The sequence below is a fragment of the Atta colombica genome, unplaced genomic scaffold (genome assembly GCF_001594045.1).
Source record: "Atta colombica isolate Treedump-2 unplaced genomic scaffold, Acol1.0 scaffold65, whole genome shotgun sequence".
In the NCBI taxonomy this organism is placed as follows: domain Eukaryota; kingdom Metazoa; phylum Arthropoda; class Insecta; order Hymenoptera; family Formicidae; genus Atta; species Atta colombica.
Window position 1 is genome coordinate 138,860 of NW_017259556.1, and position 22,787 is coordinate 161,646.

Below are 22,787 nucleotides of genomic sequence, written 5' to 3' on the forward strand. Positions count from 1 at the left end.
TTTGGACGCGATGTTGAAGTCGCGTATATTTGAACAATCGCGTATATTTGACATCGATCGTATCGAGTTGGGCTAATCGTTCGAAACGTTACATCGATATATTCATCAAACTCAAACATACGGTGTCGTTTCGATCATCATCATGAGTAGCATAACAAGGCAGATTCTAACCATGAGGTTAAAGGGGAGCACGGGGCGCAGGGGGTACTTGTAAACGTGGGAGGCAGGCGCGAGGAGGATGGCGCGGGGAGGAAGACGTGGTGGTACTGGCGCGGGGAAGGAGGAGGAAGGCCCCGGTCGGCTACATCGCTGTTTACATAAACATAGGACCCTGGTCGATGAATTACGTAAACATGATACACATGATGACATTTCGTTATGCGTTCCATATTTTTTTTCGTCATCCGCCGCCGCCGCCGCCATCCCGCTGCCATCTCGCCGCTGCCGCGTTCACCCCAAAATGCGTTTTCGAGCCGCCGCAGACCCCGTGTCCCCAAAACCGCAGTATTATAACGTGAACAAGATGTTTTGTCTAGATGACACATCATTGATGTGTTCTCACAGTTCTTTCTTTCAAGGTCGATAAAGCATCGATAAAGATATTTATCTAGCAAGAACCATGAGATCGGTGACACGTCGCGATGCGTTAAGAGAGAAGCACCGATAACGATATTTTTTTCTAAGAAAAGATCGGTGGCACGTCGTCACTACTGCGACCCAATAGGAATGGTAGATAAAGGGACAAAGAAGTCACAAATGGAATATATATAATGAGTCATAAGCGCACGGCACCTCAGTTGGCGCCTTTAAAGATTACCGAATCACAATAAGTATAATGCGAAAAGTATGGTTGACCATCGTGCAGACGTTGAGGACAGTGTGAATGCAGACAAGTTATTTGAAGCAATGGAAATAGAATTTGGGAACATAATGGACGATGTAGAAGTTGAGAATATCAGAAACATTGAAGACATGGATGTAGAATTCGAGAATATCGAAAACGTAAATATTAGAAACGAAGTGTTCGAAGTGCTTGATGAAATGGAAGTAGACTTTGAGAATATAATGGGCCAAGAGTCGTCCAACAAAAAAGTACAATCCAACGATACTGAATGTCTTATTGGATTGAGCGACGGCAATATGGATCATGCACAGAAATTTGTGCAGCCTTCGGAAATCAATGCGTTGAACATTCGTATTAAACACTACATAATCTGTTGTTATTATACAACGTATGATGATACTTCAGCTTTATGTTCACCATGTATGATTTATTTGCGGAATATTGGCGTTAAAGGAATGTATCTTGTCAGGAAGCACAAAGATTGTTCTTTCTCACTAGACAGCAGGTGGTCGTGCTCGGAATGCGGAGAGCCGATGTACATTGTATTCCCGTGCAGCATGTGTCCACTCTGCGCACATTGAAAAACTATTAAGTGCTTCGTGGAAGAGTGCGATGTGATCTAAAAACTGTGAAAAGACATGGAAAACCACGAGCGAGTGGAACGCGAATTACTGGAGCAGTAGCGGCCAAGTTGCTACTCTGGTGGAGTGTGGCTGCAATGATGCGACAAGTGCATCGAGCAGTTCGAAGAACTTTGTCGTGCCAAGTGTCCGCGCCTCGCCGTTGGACACAGACAATCCGCGGTGGCGAGGATCACTCGCGGATGCAAAATCACAATTGGAGCGACATTTCGTGCACATTGGTGGCGAGTACGCGAGTGGCGAGTACGCGAGTAGCAACGAACGATCTCTTGTCTGGCGAGAGATCGACGCCGCGTTCGAGAGTATATTGATTACAGGTGATAAACTTTAATCACATCGAATCACGGCGGTTTTTAGAAGAAATGTAGCTCTAAAGCGAGTGCGAGATGCTGTAGAAAGACACAGTAGTATAAAAATGAACACCGCATTCAATGGTAAGTTCGCGACGAAGGATAAACGTGCTAATAAGAGCATAGTTACAAAGAACAGCGAGATATATTGATACACCGATTTGCGCGTGTAGTACGAGCAGCACATTATCGAGCTTATCCTAGCCTCGAAGAGTTCCAGGAACGCGACAGCGGATGGGATTGTCACGTATATTGAATTTGACTATCAATGTAAACAAATTAAATCCCCTGCGCGCGGGATGTCACATCAAAATGCCACGAGAAATAACGACGAAATGAGCGGTAATCAGTATTCGTACGACGGACAATGCGTGCTTCGCGTAGTCGGTGGTCGCCGCTCTGTACCCAGCTGAAAAGTATACGGAGCGGAAATCGTCCTATCCGCATTATACGACAGTATTGAATCTCACAAACATTGAGTTTCCAATGACTTTAAAAACATTTCTAAATTCGAACGGTTAAACGCAGTATCGATCAACGCGTACGGCATCGAGAATAAACAAATCCTTTCTCTGTGGCCGATAACAAGAAGGAGAAGCACCTGTATTTACAATCTCCTGTATTTACAAGATTCACACAACGACAACCTTGGCCACTTTGCGTGGATAAAAAAATCTATCGCGTCTCGTGAGCTCGCAGATTAGTGGGAAAAAAACAAGAATTTTTTCTGCGAGCGGTAAGTATAAGAAAAGTCAATAAAAAAAAACAGTAAAAAAGAAATAATGAAAAATGATTTCTCTATTATTTACAGGTGTCTCCATTATTTCATTTCGTGCGAAAAATTGCAATTACACGAAGTGGACTGCCAGAAGATCAACGACTGCGCCATCTGACTGAGCGAGGACGACAAGTGGCTCGAATTTGACAGCAACCGGGAACGAGTGCCGTTCATCCTTTACGCAGACCTGGAGTGCGTTCTACGTAAGACAGAATCCGACAAGAAAGACGCGTCGTCGTACGCGTATCAGCGGCATGAAACATTTAGCATAAGCTATTACGTACGATGTACGTACGACGACACATTATCATCGTAATACTTCCGTCGCGATGAAGACTGTATAATGTGGTTCGCGCAACGATTTGGCACATCGCGTGAAAAATGTCGTATCCGCCAACGTGCCTATGAAATCGTTGTCTAAACAGCAATAGGAGGCACACTGTAGCGCGACGCGTTGTCACATCTGCGAGAAACCATTCGCCGGACGATACGCGAATCCACGATCATTGTCATTCCGATAAATACCGCGGTCCAGCGCAATTCAAATTGTAACTTAAATTATAAATAAAAAATTATAAATTATAAAAAGTTCATTCTATATTCCGATCGTATTTCACAATTTATCGGGCTATGATGTCCATTTTATAATTAAGGTAATTGCTATTGCATACGATGGACATGTAGATGTACTAGATAACGAAGAAAAAATATATTTCATTCACTAAACATGTCGATAGCACCAAAGACAAAAATGAAAAGAATTTTCAAAAAAATGGTATAAAATTAAGATTCATTGATTTTTTCAAATTTCTAAATGCAAGCCTCGATAATTTGGTGTAGTATCTCAACAAAGATAAATTAAAAATTGTACGTTCCGAATTTTGCAAGCTCAGCGCGGAGAATCTTCTCACACGAAAAGGTGTCTTTCCGTACGAGTACATTGACTGCGGTCGAAAAATTGCAGGAAACATGCGCTTATCACCGCGCGAATTATTTTTCAGTTCGTTGACAGGCGATACCGTATCCAAGAGCGATTACGCTCATATCGTGAACGTATGGCAGCGATTCTTCATCCGAACGCTCGGCGAGTACATTTGTATAATACTTGAAAACTGATGTCTTGTTGCCGACATTTTCGAAAATTTCCGCAATAGTTGCATCGCGAGTTACTGTCTCAATTCCGCGCATTATTATTATACATTACCAGATTTCATGTGAGACGCCATGCTGAAACATACGCATGTAAGATTCGAATTGCTCACCGACATTGATATGGTCATGTTCGTCGAGCGCGATATACGAAGCGGTTTCAGTCAATGTTTCAGCAAATACGTACAGGCTAATAACAAGTACATGCGTTCATTCGATCTATCGAAACATTGTCATACTTGATATACGATGTGAATAATTTGTACAGATGGACAATGTTAACTTTTGCTATACGCCGAATTTCAATGGATCGAAGATGCTGTGAACTTTGACGTGAGCGCGATCGCTCCGGATTCATTCACCGGTTATATTCTCGAGGTCGATCTCGAGTATCCGCAGCATCTACACGACCAACACACTGATCTACCTTTCTGCCTAACGCGCGATAAATCGTCCGGCAAGCGCGAAGATAAACTTCTAGCGACGTTATACGATAAGCAGCTTTACGTCATCCACTATCGCAACCTGCAGCAATGTATTCGTCATGGTCTTCACGTAACAAAGATCCACCGGGTGCTACAATTCGCTCAATCTCCATGGCTCCGCGATTACATTGAACTCAATGCACAATTTAGAACGCGCGCAAAAAACGATTTCAAAAAAAATTTATATAAACTAATGAACAACGCGGTATTCGGTAAGAATACTGCGAATGTACATGGAAAATGTGTGCAATCACGTTGATGTAAAATTAATAACAAAATGGGACAGTACGGCGCGGAGGTAATAATCGCGAAACCGAATTTTCACAGCCGCAGTGTCTTTGCGGAAAATTTAATCGCCGTCGAAATGCGCAAACTCGAAGTAAAGTTCAACAAGCCGTGAGTATACATACTCGACATATCGAAAGTCTGCTTGTACGAATTTCACCACGAGTACATGTCACCGATGTATCGCGACAAATGCAAGACCATGTACATCGACACGGACAGTCTCATTTACCATATAGAATGATGTTTATAAGAATATGAAACGCGATATCGCTAGATTCGACACGATTATCCGGCAGACAATATGTACGGTATGCCTCTCGCGAACAAAAAAGTATTCGGCCTGATGAAGGAAATAAAATGGTGCGATAATGGCCGAATTCGTTGGACTGAGAGCGAAGATGTACGCGATGAGAGTGGACGGCAAGAAGGATACTAAAAAGGCGAAAGCTATAAAGAATAACGTTGTAGCGCGAACGATAACGTTCGATGATTACATGCGGTGTTTGAACGAAGAGATGACTCGCCGTCAATCATGTATACGATCTAAATTACACGAGGTGTATATTCCACGGTAACGTCTCCATCGAATCCGGTCGTTTGTCGTCATATGGACTCAGAGCGATATTCGAATCGAAAATCGCTCTGAGTCCATATGACGACAAACGACCGGATTCGATGGAGACGTTACCGTGGAGACATTGGCGGATATCTAATAACATATGTTATTATTATGTATTACTTATTGTAATGTACACTTTTTTTCACATTTATACAAAGTATTATTAGCATGTTTTTACAATAATAGCATTTATTATTAGTATTACGATTATTATACTTTTATATAATACATATCGTATGTTTTTAACATTTATATTAACTACTAGTATTTCAATTTTACATTTTATGTACCCCATATTTTTTATCATTTATGCACATTACTATTATGTACTACTATTATTTTAATTTACACGTAATGCATATTTTTTTACATTTATATAAGTATTATTATTATGTATATTATTACCATTTATTATTGTATATATTACTATTATTTTTCATTTCATGTATCGTACATTTATACCTGTATATTCCAAAACGAAAATGAAAAGGATAATAAAAAAAAATACGTTTATATATTTATATTGATATATTTTTATATGTAGAAATAAAAATACACGAATCAAAATTTTATCAAATGACATTGTTTTTGTGTATCCATGAATTGTGCGTTCCATCGAATCCTAGCCATTTGACGTACACCTTATCTCCTTTCCGGCGCAGTATTTTCTCCACGAGATATACGTTGGATGAGTAGCGCAACTCATGTTCGTAAAACGCTCCAGCGACGGATTTTCCCCGATAATCCTCGAGGAGATTGGTTACGGGATTGGTACGCTATATCTTAACGATTGTAAAACCCCTCGGTGGTTTACCAATTTGGTGTGTAACCCTTCTCAAAAATCGTCTTGTACTTACTCACGCGTACCGAATCGCCCACTTTAAATTTTGACGGACCAGCAATCTTTATCGCGCTGTATACCGTGTCTAAAAGTCTTTCGGCGATCGCGGGAGTTACGTCGACAGGTCGCATGCCGATAGTCCGATGCTTGCACGCGTTGTAATCTGACACGAAACGCGGCAGTTCGTCGATTCACTTGTAATTGCCGTGAGCATAAACATCTTCCACATCGTCGTTTTTGAGCGTGCGATTGAATCGCTCGACTACTGACGCTTTCAACATCGAATACGTGGAATAGTGATTAACGTCGTGTTTTTTCAAGATTTTCTGCACATCGACCTTGTAAAATTCTTTCCCCATATCCGTTTGTAAATTTTTCGGACTTCCACTCGCTCGAATTATCTCAGCGATAGCATCAGCCGTCCTGCTTCCATCCTTGCTCTTGAGCGGTATGACCCACGCGTACTTGCTCAACACATCGACAACGGTGAGTATGTAGTGGTGGCCTCTGTTGAAGTCTGAGTACGGACGCATCTCGGCGATGTCAGCCTGCCACAGATCATCGTATCCTCGAACTATGACGCGCCTTCGCAGAAAATTTCTTCTCATCAGAACATGCAATTCCTCAACAAGTTGACGTCTCTCGAAGCTAATTTTTCTCTTTTCGCTGAATCTCTTTTACATTATTCAACGCGTAATACACAGAGCAAAAGAATTTTTTTCTCATTGACAACACTCGACTGACTCGTTTCGTCTATACGCGATTTATAATAAGATCGGCTTCGCGAAGTTCCGCGATAATCGATAATATCTCGTTGTCGTGAGTGTTGTTGCCCGCTCGGTGTGAAGCATCGAGCAATCGTAAACGATCCACCAGTTCGTTGATATCATCCCAATGCACGTAATCAATCGCGTTGTCATTCAATATCATTGCATGAGGTAATCCCTTTCCAGATTTCTTCTTCTCCTATTTTTTGGATGTGATCGGCGTGATTACGTATTTATACTTGTATCCCCTATTGCTCAATAATCGACCCTGCGATTGATGCTTATGTTTGTGCGTGTTCGTCGCTAGTAGCATGCTCTTGTACTTGTTCATATCATCTTCCGTGTAGAGGAGAAATCGTTGGAAATTCTCTTGAAAATCTCATAAAGACCAGGTGTATCGTACACCATCGATAATTATGTTGTCCGTGTCATCCACGTCGAAATATTTGCCAAACATCAATCCATCCTTGTGTAGATAAACGCCGTACACATAATCTACATCGCTCTTGTGTTTATCTCGCGTTCCCCTCAGGACAGTCTTGACGTACGTTTTGACCCAGCGAGCCCATGTTCATAATGTCTCTCGATCTTTCGATGTTTGTAACCGATTTTGAACCTTCGTCGCTAGCGAGTCTTCCGTCGTTTCGAAAACATTGTCCAACAACTCTATCGTCGATACGATTTTGGTACGCAGTAGAGATTATCGGCTGTACACAATCGTGCGATCGATCATCGGATTTCCGCGGATCGCGAAATGCTCGAACGTCTCGCTCGCTTTCTCTCCCTCCTCCTCCTCCTCCTCCTCTTTTCTCTCACGCTTGGAGGCAGATGCCGCGTCATCGTCGCGCGATTGTCTCTTTATCGCGCGCTGTCAATCGAGACTGTCAATAATCTGCTGCAGAGATTTGATAATAGGTAAAATGCCTATCCAATGCCATGTCCTCCTTCTAGCGGTCTTTCGAGCGCGACGTTTCTTGCGGATCGACTCGCTCGTCTTCTCGATCTCGCAATTTTTTCACGCGCGCGCACATCAACCATGTTCGTCTCTGGCGAAGTATCGACAACGACTAGTCACGTTACAATATCGCGAAACTCGTTAAATCCCTTTCTGTATCTCCCGTCTTTAAGCGCACTGTCCTTGTCTATCACTAAAAATCCATATTTTTTTTGCCAACAATCGCGACACAGCAAACAAAATTCATCGTACGACAGTCGGTATTCGTTGTAATCGTGATCGTTGTAAACGTGTTTCAAGTTAGTACAATCCTGTTTAAACAGAATCAACAGATTCGCGTTGTCGCGTATCAGATGTTTAAGTATCCTCGTGTATGTCTGACAGAGATAGAAGCAGTCAATGTTCGCGTGGCGGCCCATCGGAAAGTATTCTCTCACCACATCCTGCTTGTCGCATGCTACGTCATCAAAGATAAAAATAGAATTTGGGCGCGCCTCGCTCGGTGGAACGACATCGCTGTTGTTGGAAAAAATAGCCGATTTCATCGATAGACATAAATAAATTTTCGACACATCGATACTTTGGCTGTTGCAGCGATTTCGAGTAGACGTACACATTCTCGAAACGTACGCCGTTTGGACTCTCGAATAAGCTTATAAGAACGTTGGTTTTACAATTCGACGGGCTGCAAATGATCGCGCATATAGTACTCGGCAGCATTTCGCCGTGCTTGCGCTTCTCCGCGCTGCCTCCCATCATTCGCGATTTCGCGTCACAGTTTGTGACGTGTATCGTTAGCGGTTGCAGCACGAATTTCATGCTCATACTAAAGACTGTGCGCTCTCGAATGATTATTTAAAAGTGCGCGAATTCACGAATCGCGCAGTAGCAAAATGTATCTCGCGCTGTGTCATCCTTCCAATATTCAAGACTTAAGCGACGAGCAACTGCAATATATACTGAAGGTCGTACTCTTACGCGTGTACGACGATTACACGTCTGGGACAAGCTTTCGGAACACGTGAAGGCAGATTCGGAGGTTCGAATCTATCGTCGCTGCGACGAGCACTACAATCAGCCATGGCAGCGGACGTACATCGACGGTCCTGCACCGAAGATAAAGGACTGTAGTGAATGTCAGCGTCGCGCAGCGATCTGCTAAATCGAGCGATAAATGCGCTTCCTTTCGAGTTACATATTCCGGACTACCAGTTTTGCGGTCCAGGCACTCGGCTTACGAAGCGACTAGTCAGAGGTGACGAGGGCATAAATCCGCTGGACGCGGCGTGCCGAGAACACGACATTACGTATTCTCGGAGCAACGATCTCACCGATAGACACGCGGACAAGGTACTCACCGATAAAGCGCTAGAACGCGTCATTGAGAGAGATTCAGCTCTGAGCGAGAAAGCAGCCGCAGCTGCCGTCTGGATAGCGATGAAAGCCAAGAACATGGGCATGAAACCGAAGAAGAAGACGAGGAAAAAGGCGACGAAAAAGCGGATACTTCCAACAGGCGAAATGAGGCGGTGCGTTACCGTTTCTACCAATGTTGGGCGCGCTCGGATCCTTGATCGGCGGAGCGACCAGCGTGGCGAAAGCGGTAAATGACAGCAAAGCCGCGCGACGTCAGCTCAAAGAGCTGCAACGTCACGATCGCACGATGGAATAAGATCGTGGACTGTATCTCGGCCTGTACAAACATGGATAGGATGTAGCTGCAAAGAAAAAAAAAACGCCGAAAAGACGATAAAAATGCCGTCTGACACAACTACCAATGTGCAATTGAACGAGCTTGCGAGACATATGCGCGTACCATACTTTAGAGGCGTTTTCATGCGTAACATGTTACCTACGAGCGGTGCGCACCGAAACGAAAGCGGTGAATCTGGATGACGAGACCTGGTATTCATTGGGCGTACGTGAAAAGGAATAACTGCGTCGTGTACTTTGACAGATTCGGTAATCTTCGATCGCCCAAGGAACTGGTGCGATATTTCGGGAACGGTGCTATGACGATAGAGTACAATCGCACGTCCTATCAGACGTACGATCAGAGCTTCCGTGGACAGATGTGTCTGCGGTTCTACAAACGGAAGACGCGCGTAAATTTAAAAAGCTCGACGAGATGCTGTGAAATCTTAGTCGAACGCTTTTTCCATCATGTCGTTGATGCTTATGCTGAGCGGGAAGAGCACCGTCCTCGCGGCGAACTACTTTCCCGCCATAGATTTGAGTGATGGAGATTATTCGGTCTGGCGATTTTTGAGACTTATCACACTATATCGAACGTAAAGGAATCGAACAACAAATTTTATTTCGCCAAAGATGACGCGAAAATTACAATTCCCGAAGGTTCGTACGAAGTGCGAGACATAAATGAATTTTTGAAACGCGCGATTTTATGAAAATGTCCACGCGCTTGAAATCGTTGACATAGTGCGTAGTAACAATAACAACAACAACAATGACACCGACGATAATAGTGAAGGTGGAGAATATCCGATTACGCTCCGCGCAAACTATAACACGATGAAATGTGAGATTAGATGTACATACAGAATAAACTTTGGCCAGCCCAACAACATTGGATCGCTGCGGGATTCTCGTCGAAGCGTATACTGCGGTCGCGAAGGTGGCACGAATCGAACGTGTCGATCAACATAAATGAATATAAACGTTATCCGCGTAGAGTGACCGCGAGCGCGTACAACAACGGCAAAAGCGCACACGATGCATGAATTTGCTCGCCGAGCGTGCCTTCAAGATATAAAATATCGGAGAGACCAGCGCAGATCATTACCTGCCGATCATCGCACGGAGCATTACGGATTTAACGATACGTCGTCAGACGAGTGCTCGATTTTCGAGGAGAAGAGATCACCGTTAGATTGCACATATGACGAGTGATAACGTGAGCGTGAGATGATCGTGCTGAACGGAACAGAGTGTACGCAGAGAGATAACGCATTTTTTACAAAGCCAGTGACGTCACAGTTCAATAACATCCTCATCCAGCTGCATCAGACAAAAAAAGAAGAAGCAGTTTAGCGTGTCAAACGTTACATTTTTAAAGTCTTTGGGATTCGCGGTGCGCAACATTTGAGATGATATCCTAAATATTAAAGACGAGCCAATCTTCGACGATCGCATCGTCAAGATTGAGACTCATACGTACAGCTCGTTCGCCACATACAACGTTCGGGTACAGCGATGAAATAAGAATACCTATATAGCAATAGGATCTGTACACACTGCCGTACGAAAGCTTTCTGTACGTCGAGGGAAAACTGACGAAGAACAAAGTGGTCTAGAGTGCTAGACGTGATATTGGAAATAATTGCGTCACATTCATATTCGATGAGATTCAATATGAACTCAACGGTGTGGAGATTGATCATAACAGAAATTGGGCATAACTAGCACACTCAAAAACTATGTAACAGTGTCATCCGACAGAAGTGTGATTCTGCGAAATGCCGGCTGGGATGCGCAGACTACTGCGACCGGATATTTTAATTTCTGTGTACCGCTCTACATACTGCTGGGATTTTGCGAAGATTACAAACGCGTGATAATCAACGCTCGTCACGAGTTGATTTTAATATGAGCGCGCAACGACAATAATGGTCTGATAAAAGATTCGGTGACAGAACCAACGCTCGAATTATTCAAAGTACAATGGCGAATGCCGCACGTGTTATTGAGCGAGATAAATAAGCTGTCGATGCTATGCGCTTTGGAAAGCGGACTATCTGAGCATGGCTTTTCGCTCGTGGGATCTGTACGAGTTTCCGCTCTTGCAGAGCACAACCAAACATTCGTGGGCCATCAAGACAGCTACTCAGCTCGAGAAGCCGCGCTACGTCATTTTCGCTATGCAAACAGATCGAAAAAACGTCATGACTGAAAAAAGTCGATTGCAATGCGAAACTCTATCTGAATTCGGAATGTTATCCGTATGATGACTTGAATCTGGATTTTGATAAAAAAAATTGTGCGACTTGTACGCGTGTTTCTGCAAGGGCTACTACGGATACAAATATCTTGAGCCGAGTTTCATCTTTACAACTTTTTTTTTTACATAATAGCCTGTTTGTGATCATCGATTGCTCTCGACAAAATCGATCAAGAGTGGCATCGTGGACGTGCGATTAGACTTTGAATGTAAGGAGAACGTGCCCGCAAATACAACAGCCTATTGTCTCATCATACATGATCGCGTGGTTCAGTATAATCCATTAACCAACGTTGTACGCAAAGTCATCTAAATGCATCTCCTACACGATATAAAATCTACGTCACATTCGACCGCAATCGATTGCAGTCTTCTCAACAACATGCTCATGCCAACGTTCGTGAATGCAAGGATTCATCGTTAACAAGAAATTTATCATGAAGGAAGTGATGATGTTGAAACAGGGGGCCGTTCTCACACATTACATTTTTACGTCCTGTGTTATGGAAATTTTTGACAAGATCTGACAGGATCTGACAAGATCTTGCGCTTCCTGGTTGAGTGCTTATCAACATGGTTTGCGATTGGAGGATGGGGTCCCGTACAACGAGGCGAAACGCCTGATCATGACAGCTGTATTTGAACATGATATTATCGTGTACGTTAAGGGATACAAAAAACAAACGTGACTGAACTTGCTTTTGCATGTATTAGGTGTACAACTTTGCTTCCGCCGTTTTTTTCCGAAATTCGAGGCTTTATTGTAAAAAACTGATTATACATTTATGATTCAAAGAATTGTCCATTGCTGGCCACTACTTTCTCCTATCTTTCGGATAGCGTACGAATCCCGCGTCGAAAAAATTGGTCATCTTTTGAGGCTATCCACGAATCGATCCAATTTTTTACTTCTTCATAAGACCGGAAGTGCTGGTCAATCAGGCCGTGTGCCTGATCGAATTGATCGAAACAAGTGATAGTCAGAGAGAGCAATGTCTGGAGAATACGGCGAGTGGGGTACGACTTCCCATTTCAACGTTTCCAAGTATGTCTTGACCACTTTCGCAACATGGGGTCGAGCATTGTGATGCTGCAAAATCACTTTATCGTGTCTCTCGTTGTATTGCGACCGTTTGTCTTTCAATGCTCGGCTCAAACGCATCAATTGCGTTCGATACCGATCGCCTGTGATTGTTTCAGTCGGTTTTAACAGTTCATAATACACTACGCCGAGCTGGTCCCACCAAATACAGAGCATGACCTTGGACGTCAAAATCACCGTTCTTGAAGCGTTGAAACTCACGACACGTTCTTTCACTAATAGTGACCTCACCATAAGTATTTAAGAGCATTCGATGAGTCTCAGCCGCAGATTTCTTCATATTGAAGCAAAAAATTAAACCTCCCGCAAATGATGAGAATTTGGCTCGTAAATTGACATTTTCAATCGAGAATAACTTTATGATGCAGACACAAATCGACTAATGTTTCTATGGGGTTATGTTGACAGATGCCCAAGTTTATTATATGACGTCTATGTTCTATTTATTTCGACCATCACTTACCGCTAAAGCCATCTATAGGAAAACGGCGGAAGCAAAGTTGTACACTTAATATATTGAGACCTTAGATGCAGTTTACGAAGATATGGAATCTTTAATTACTCTGGATGTTGCTAATACTATGCGATGTGGATAACATGTTAAGAATGGCGCGTTACAAAATGTATTGAAAATATATAACTGGTAGTTGCAAAAGAATTTTTTAAATAAAAATACTTTAACGTATTTATTACGTATTTCTTTTTTTCCTTCCTTTGTAATACATGTATTCATAATACATGTATTACAAAGGAAGGAAATGTATAAACGTAAATGTATGAACGTATATGTATGAACGTATATGTATGAACGATGTATGTATGAATGTATATATGAACATATGTATCCGAAAACATCGACGCTTCTGTTAAACGCGTCGCGACATGTTCTGATAGTACATATATGCAATGTATATTGGTAGTGTATAAGACTTTTTTTTTATTCAATCGTAAGTTTTAGTTACGAGCGTTAAGACATGGATCGAGTAAAAGAATATATATACCGAAAATCGATTGAGTGAAAGAGGTACCGTCCCTTTTCGCCAAGTCCGCCAAGTCCACCACCATCGAAGGAAAAAGCGAGATATTGGGAATGTTCTAGGAAAAAGTATCAAAATCGCCAACGCACTTAGCGAATATGCTGAATGGAGAAGCAATTCGTAGCGGAATTCGTTGAATTTGGCCGTCAGTGCCGAGTACGTGTGAACTCATGCATTGCTTTGATGGAAGAACACTTTCTTCTTTGTCAAATGGGGACATTTTTTTCAATACATTTTGTAACGCGCAATTCTTAATATGTCCACATCGCATAGTATTAGCAGCATCCAGATTAATTAAAAATTCCATGTCTTCGTAAACTGCATCCAAGATCTCGATGTATATGCGTTCTCGCTCATCGTCCAAAAGCAAGTTCCACAGCCACGTTCGTTTCTTGTGTCTCTTAACGTACACGATAACATCATGTTTAAATACAGCTGTCATGATCAGGCGTTTCGCTTCGTTGTACGGGACCATCCCGTCCTCCCATCGCAATCCATAGTGATAAGCACCCAACTAGGAAGCGCAAGATCTGTTGGATCTTGTCAAAAATTTCCATGACACGGGACTCGTAAAAATGTAATGTATGAGAACATCCCCTGTTTCAATACCGCTACTTCCTTCACAATAAATTTCTTGTTAACGGTGATTCCTTGCATATCCACGAACGTTAGCACGAGCATGTTATTGAGAAGATTGTGGTTGAATGCGATCGAATGCGACGTACCGAAGATTTTATATCATGTCGGAAGTGCGCTTAGGTGATTTTGCGCACAATGTTGGATTATACTGAACCATGCGATCGTGTATGATGAGACAAGGCTGTTGTATTTGCGAGCATGTTCTCCTTACATTCAAAGTTCTCCTTACATTCTAATCGTACGTCCACGATACCATTCTTGATTCGTTCTGTCGAGAGCAATCGATGATCACGAATGAACCATTACGTAAAAAGTCGTAAAGGTGAGACTCGACTCGAGATACTTGTATCCGTAGTAGCCCTTGCAGAAACGCGCATACAAGTCGTACAGAATCGCACATCTGTTTTTATCAAAATGCAGATTTAAGTCATCATACGGATAACATTCCGAATTCAAGTAGAGTTTCGCATTGCAATCGTCGAATCGACTTTCTTCAATCATGACGTTTTTTTGATCTGTTTGCATAGCGAAAATGACGTAGCGCGGCTTCTCGAGCTGAGTAGCCATCTTGATGGCCCACAAATGTTTGGTTGTGCTCTGCAAGAGCGGAAACTCATACAGATCCCAGATCAAGCGAAAAGCCATGCTCAGATAGTCCGCTTTCCAAAGCGCATAGCATCGACAGCTTATTTATCTTACACAGCTTATCTCGCTCAATAACACGTGCGGCATTCGCCATTGTACTTTGAATAATTCGAGCGTTGGTTCTGTCACCGAATCTCTCAGACCATTATTGTTGTTGCGCGCTCATTTAAAATCAACTCGTAACGAACGTTGATTATCATGCGTTTGTAATCTTCGCAAAATCCCAGCAGTACATAGAGCGGTACACAGAAATTAAAATATTATGTTATAACAACCTTGCGAAAGTCAATCATACTAAAATTTCATGAGGATTTTCTTATATACGTGTACCTTATTTAGAATTACCTTACATCAATCAAACGAGTTCTCACATAAGGATAAACTGATTCTAATCGGGATTTTCCGGGGTATTACTTCTATCCAAAGTATCTGATTTATAATGTACGCTAGGATTTCGATAATTTATAAAGAGCTACAAGTGTACTACACTTAGTAGTATAATATATATGATTGACCTGTGGATGTCCGACGTTGATCGAAGACTCGATGTCTGAGATGTCCAAAGTTCGATGAACCTTTTTTCGTGTTGATCAACCACGGAGTCTTGTCATTGCCGTCCAGAAGAGACTGTCACGTCGGAGGCGCTTTATGTCGCTTTCTCGCTGTTTCGTCTCGTTTGCGATAACCCAGTTCTCAATACCTATTTTTTTTTAATGAAAATCATAAGCTGTTGCTGTAATCCGTCAGAGTTTTATCAGTGGAACGTCCAGATCACAGGATATTGTATCCGCTACACTTATCAATAGTAACTGCCATCAGCCTTCAATTTTCTACCTTATCGTCAGTAGATTGTGAAATTTTCTCGATTCAGGCTTCTTCCGACAATGTATCTCTTTGCTCTGTCTTACTTGGAGATGATTCCAAAGCAGGATTGATTAGATCTTCTATAGTTGGGTACTGCTGCCACCAATTGTTACGAGCGAAACCGTAATATGTAAAATATTAAAAAGGTTTGACTGTCTTTTGACCGAACTTTATTCAACGATGATACAGGCAAGCTTATAGTCTAATTCGGAGATGTGTCATTAGCAACTTACGAGAAGACTGACTCGAATGATCAGAACTACAGGGATCTTCACTGGGATAAAAGAGGTGGAAATTACGATAAATTTTAATCAATAACATGACATTTTCAAATATCAAAAGTATATGATGGAATGAAAGAAACTGAGATATATGAGTGTCAATGATTTACGAATCTATTTAGAGATGAGTCATAAGATATCTGTAAGACTGAATATTCAAGTCAGATCTGAAGAATAAAGAAAAAAAGGATTAAAAACGATAGATAAAAGCATAAAATAAATAGCAGGAAACAAGATTTATCAGAAATTATCTGATTAGTAAGGTTATCTCATAAATTTCAAAAAAACAAAAAAAAGAGAGCTACGAGCCAAAAATTATTAAATAAAAACAGAACAGGATAAGAAAATACAAAAAAACAAAATGAAAACGAAAATGTTTTAAGTTGAAATTTTAATAAAGAAATAACAATAGATGTTTCGATCGCGATCGGATCATTCTCAATAATAAAAATATACATAATAAATAACGGTTGGAAAATAAACAAAACATAATACAATAATATATTTCTCTCTCTAAGGTAAACGCTGATAACATAAAAATAATTATCATAACATTACAATTATAATGTATAAGGACGCGAATGATAACTATTTGGAGTCAATTATTATATGCTTCTGATGTCAATTTGAACAAAGGAATGAGAATCTTTCGATTATAAGTGAACGCAAACATGAGTATAGACCCTGTAGAAAACACATGTAATATAAATGAAAATATAGCGCAAGATTGAAATAATATAACTGGATATATATAATAATAAATTATAATATAACAAATTTTTAACGTTAGAAAACGAGATGAATCATTAAAGACTAGCATACAGACAATGTAGGTACATGTGAGATAATACTTAGCAAAATTGTAAAAAATTTTTTTTATCTCTATATTAACTGGAAAGTTTTTTATTTTAGATATAATAACAGCTAAAATAAATATGCATATCTTTCATGTAACATACCTTAAGTCAAAAGTTGAAATAAAAGGAGTTATATAATTATAATAATTGACTGCAAGTAGTATCATTCGCGTCCTTTCCGTTATACATTATAATTATAATATTACGATAATTATTTTTATGTTATCAGCATTTACCTTAGAGTGAAATATTTATTGTATACATTTTGTTTATTTTCCAACAGTTATGTATTATGTATGTATGTTTTCATTATTGAGAATGATCCGATCGCGATTAAAGCGTCTATTGCTAGCATTCTTTATTAAAATTTCAACTTAAACATTTTCGTTTCCTTTTTGTTTTTTTGTACTTTCTACTTATCCATCCAATAATGCTTCCAATTCCGCGTCTTCGTACATTTTCGGCCTTCCGCTACATTTTTTGTCTTCAACGTCAAATTCACCGTTCTTAAACTTTTGAAATCACTCACGACAACTTCTCTCACTTAAGGCCTCACCATATAATTCTACAAGCAATCTATGAGCCTTAGCTGCAGATTTCTTCAAATTAAAGAAGTAAATCAAAAGTAAATGACGCTTATTCGGCTGAAAACTCGACATTTTCGTACAAAAAAAATATATGATGCTGATACAAAATCGTTAATATTTCAAGGTGCAAGGTCATAGTGTTGCCGGATGTCCAATCTTACGATATGTCGTTTTACATCAAACAATTGTTTGACCTTGCATCTTGAAATATTAGCGATTTTGTATCAGCATATATATATATATAAAATATAAATTTAACATATCAATATAATTATCAATATATAAATTATAATATAAACATTTGGCTACACAGAGCTTTCCTCAGTATAAGTAAACATATTTCTTTCACATTACTATTTTAAATTAAAGAAAAATCCCATGTCAATTATTAATGATAAATACTGGTGTCAAATCTTCAAAAGATGTTCAAATTAAAAATGCATAACCAATTACTCTTTTAATGGCGAGAATTACGTTTAGACTTATAATGGAAGAATTTCTTCACATTTATTTATCTAGATCAAGATATATATAAATTCGTAGGAATTTCTAATTCTAAAAACTATACATTTGTTTTAAAAAGATAATCCAAATATTTTATTCACTCGGGCAGATAAAGGTAATATCATGGTTACTCTAGATAAAGAGGTGTATATACAGAAAATGGAAGAATTATTATTAGATGAAAATACGTATTGTGTAGTGCAGAAAAATTTGGAAAAGATGATTGAAAAAAGATTAAACGACTTAATTCCCATAAAATATGAGAGAAAAAAAAATATATTTACAAAAAAGAATCATTTTATTTGCGGTCTAGTGATGCCACTCTTCCTAAGGCTTATGCCCTTTCTAAAATTCATAAGGAAAACATACCATATAGAATTATAGTTTATTTTATTGATGAACACTTTATTTTCATTTGTAAAATTTCTGAACAGAATCATATCTGACAATGTCCTCGGGAACACATCAATAATACGAGGGCAAGTCAATAAGTTCTTACAAAATCTGTCAGAGGGCACTCGCAGTATCATGTCACATTACTTTTTGACAAGAAGCATCTCTCAGCTGATTACTTTTTATTTAAATCAGTAATAAAAATAATTAATTAAAATTATTAATTAAATTAATTAAAATTATTAATTTTTGTTTAAATTATTTTATTTAAATTAAAGAAAAATTCCATGTCAATTATTGATGATAAATGGATGAATCATGTCAGATCTTCAAAAGATGTTCAAATTAAAAATGCAAAACTAATTACTTGTTTAACAGCAAGAATTACGTTTAGTCCCATAATGTGAGAGAATTTCTTCACAATTGATTTATCTAGATCAAATATATATAAATTCGTAAGAATTTTTAATTCTAAAAACTATACAACAAAATATTCACACAATGGTGCAATTTCTTTTGAAAGATTTTTATAAAAAATATGTAACAATAATATTCGTTTTTTTAACAATAACGATATAATGTTACGTACGATATATAATGATATATAACAGTTCCTTGATGATCGAGAATATATAAGCCTACAATTATGACTGGTGAAGGAACACAAAGTTTTCTATTTGTTATTACTTGTTTATATTTTTCTTTTCATTTATTCAAATTAATTGTATTTTTAAGAGATTTCTCTTAATATGTAGAAATAGGAAGAATTAAGTAATTCAATTTCTTTAATTTGATTAATACTTTTTTTGTTCTTTTATATAAATCATTTCTAATATTAACTGTTATGATAATTATATTCAATATCTAAAACTTTTGTGTTCTCTCAATCAAAATTATGGCTATGTTTTATTTTGTGTTCAGAAATTACTGAATGTTTTGCAGAGTCTAATTTTAAATTATTAATGTTTCTTTACTCTTGTTTTCAATTATATTTTTGATTGGCCTATATATGTATCGCAATTTTTACAATTAATTTTATATGTTACATGATTTTTCCGAGATAGTTCTAACATCTTTGATAGTTCTAACATCTTTGATAAACTTGTTTAAATTGTTAATTGATCTGAACAAATATCTCAAAAATAATCGTTCATTTATTAAATATTGATGTGATTGATTTAAAAAAATTTTTTATATATGGAATAATCAAGAGATCTTTTTTTATTATATTCCGATTGTTATCTTTTTTACCATGATTTAAAAATTTTTGATTTATTAATTACAATATTTTTTATTCTATTATTAATCAAATTGAAAATGAGTTTTATAGGAAAACCATTATCCAACTTTATGCACCATTCGAGATTACTGTGATAAAAGATAGATGAGACAGTAAAACCGCATGATCAATTAAATTATAAATGGTTTCTACTTTGACATTGTAGATGGTTTAAATACTATGACATGTAACATCCCGAAAAAGTGTCTTTGCGGAACTAGTTCATAATCATTTTATTTGTGAATCTTGAGAATGAGAAGTCCAAAAAATTGAAACAATGATTTTCCTTAACCTCAATTGTGAATTTAAGTCTTTTTTGTGATATGTGTTGAATTTTGTAAGAATATTCTCTGTTTCATCCCTGGGAATTATAAACAATATGTCATCTACATATCTAAAATATATCGGCAGATTCTCAGTGTGCTCAGAATACTATTTTCCAAATCTTGCATGACAATGTCTGCAATAATTGGCGAAATAGGGGAACCGATTGGGGTACTAAATGTTTATATAATGTGTTTATATATTATTAAATATAAAGTAAGTGGATGTTAAAATAAATTCTATTATTTTTAAAAATTCGAGGGCAAGTCAATAAGTTTTTAGAAAAACATAGTAAAATCCATTTTTTTTATCGATTCATTTTTATTTCTCAACATAATCTCCTTTCAGCTCGATATACTTGATCCAACGCTTCTCCAACTTTTTCAAGCGGTCTGAATAATGATTTGTCCAATCCTTCAAAAAAAGCCTCTGTTTCGGCGATGAGCTGGTCTCTGGTGGTGAATCTCTTTCCTCCGAATCATTTCTTCAGGTTTGGAAATAGTCGCAAGGAGCTAATTCTAGCAAATATGCTGAATGGAGAAGCAGTTCGTAGCGGAATTCGTTGAATTTGGCCGTCAGTGTCGGGTATGTGTGAATTGTACTCGTGCATTGCTTTGATGGAAGAACACTTTCTTCTTTGTCAAATGGGGACATTTTTTCTTTAAAATGTTGTTGAAATGATCCAATAAGGCTGCGTAATCGCCATTGATTGTTTACTTCGACGAAAGGTAATCGATATGAATTATACCGCGTGCATCCCAAAAAACTGTGGCCATCACCTTTCCGGCCGACTTTACGAACTTCGCCTTCTTCGGAGCTGATTGACCCGGTAAAGTCCATTGTTTTGACTGTTCCTTCTCGATGAAGTAATGGATCCATATTTCGTCCATAGTAATGAATCGACACAGAATCTGGCTTACGTTGAAACATCTCCAAATATTGTTTTGAAATCGTCACACGGTCGCACTTATGGTTCATAGTGAGCAAACGCGGCACTCATCTTGCCGATAGCTTTTTCATACCCAATTGTTCGTGCAAAATTGAAATCACTGTGCCATATGATATACCTGTGGCCTCAACAAGCTCGCGCACTTTCACTCATCGATCAGTCAAAACAATATTGGACTTTATCGAAGATTTCTGGCGTCAGCAGCCTCAATTGGACGTCCCGAACAAGATACATCACATGTGGATGTACGATCATGTTTAAATTCATTCACCCAATTATATACAGTCGCAAACGTTGGTGCAGATGTGCTATGGACATTATTCAATTCGGCTTTGATTTCTTTCGGCGTTAAATAGTATATAGTATTTCATATAGAGTATAGATGTTTGATCACTGCATGAAACTCGTTTTTTTCCATTTTGCAAAACAAAGGTTGTTCGCTTTAATCATCTACAGAAATGAAACCACGCGATAAATTTCATTCAAAATTTGACAGTAATCAACTGAGAGATGCTTGTCAAAAAGTAATGTAACATGATACTGCGAGTGCCCTCTGACAGATTTTGTAAGAACTTATTGACTTGCCCTCGTATTATTGATGTGTTCCCGAGGACATAGTCAGATATGATTCTGTTCAGAAATTTTACAAATGAAAATAAAGTGTTCACCAATAAAATAAACTATAATTCTATATGGTATGTTTTCCTTATGAATTTTAGAAAGGGCATAAGCCTTAGGAAGAGTGGCATCACTAGACCGCAAATAAAATGATTCTTTTTTGTAAATATATTTTTTTTTCTCCCATATTTTATGGAAATTAAGTCGTTTAATCTTTTTTCAATCATCTCTTCTGAATTTTTCTGCACTACACAATACGTATTTTCATCTAATAATAATTCTTTCTGTATACACCTCTTTATCTAGAGCAACCGTGACATTACCTTTACCTGCCCAAGTGACTAAAATATTTGGATTATCTTTTTAAAACAAATGTATAGTTTTTAGAATTAGAAATTCCTACGAATTTATATATATCTTGAGCTAGATAAATAAGTGTGAAGAAATTCTTACATTATGGAACTAAACGTAATTCTCATCGTTAAAAGAATAATTGATTTTGAATTTTTAATTTGAACGTGAAAATCTGACATGATTCACCAGTATTTATCATCAATAATCACCAGTATTTAACATCAATAATTGACATAAGATTTTTCTTTAATTTAAAATAGTTGTAAAGCGAAAGAAATATGTTAACTTATTTATACTAAGGAAGACTCCGTATAGCCAAAATGTTTATATTATAATTTATATATTGATAATTTATATATTGATAATTATATTGATATGTTAAATTTATATTAAGTATATTAACAAAACATCTTATATTGCTCGTTATTTGATCGTTGATTTTTTAATTGAAATTATAGAATTTATTATAATTATAACCTTCACGTCGAACGCCGTTCCCGAACTAGAAAAAAAATTTTTTAATTGAGCGATCGGAAAAGTTTAAAAAATTGAAGATTTTCATGTCTGTTGGAATACCGAATATGAGTTCAAGAAAACGAAATCTGTGGCAAAAAAAAACGGAGAACTGACAACCATGTTTGTGATTTAAAATTTTTTCATTTTTCGTCGTCTCAATAAA

The 22,787-nt window shown here is 38.3% G+C and overlaps 1 pseudogene; it reads left to right on the top strand.

Moving 5' to 3' along the window:
- Positions 1–2,069: 2,069 nt before the first annotated feature.
- Positions 2,070–2,929, top strand: LOC108692183 (annotated as a pseudogene).
- Positions 2,930–22,787: the final 19,858 nt, after the last annotated feature.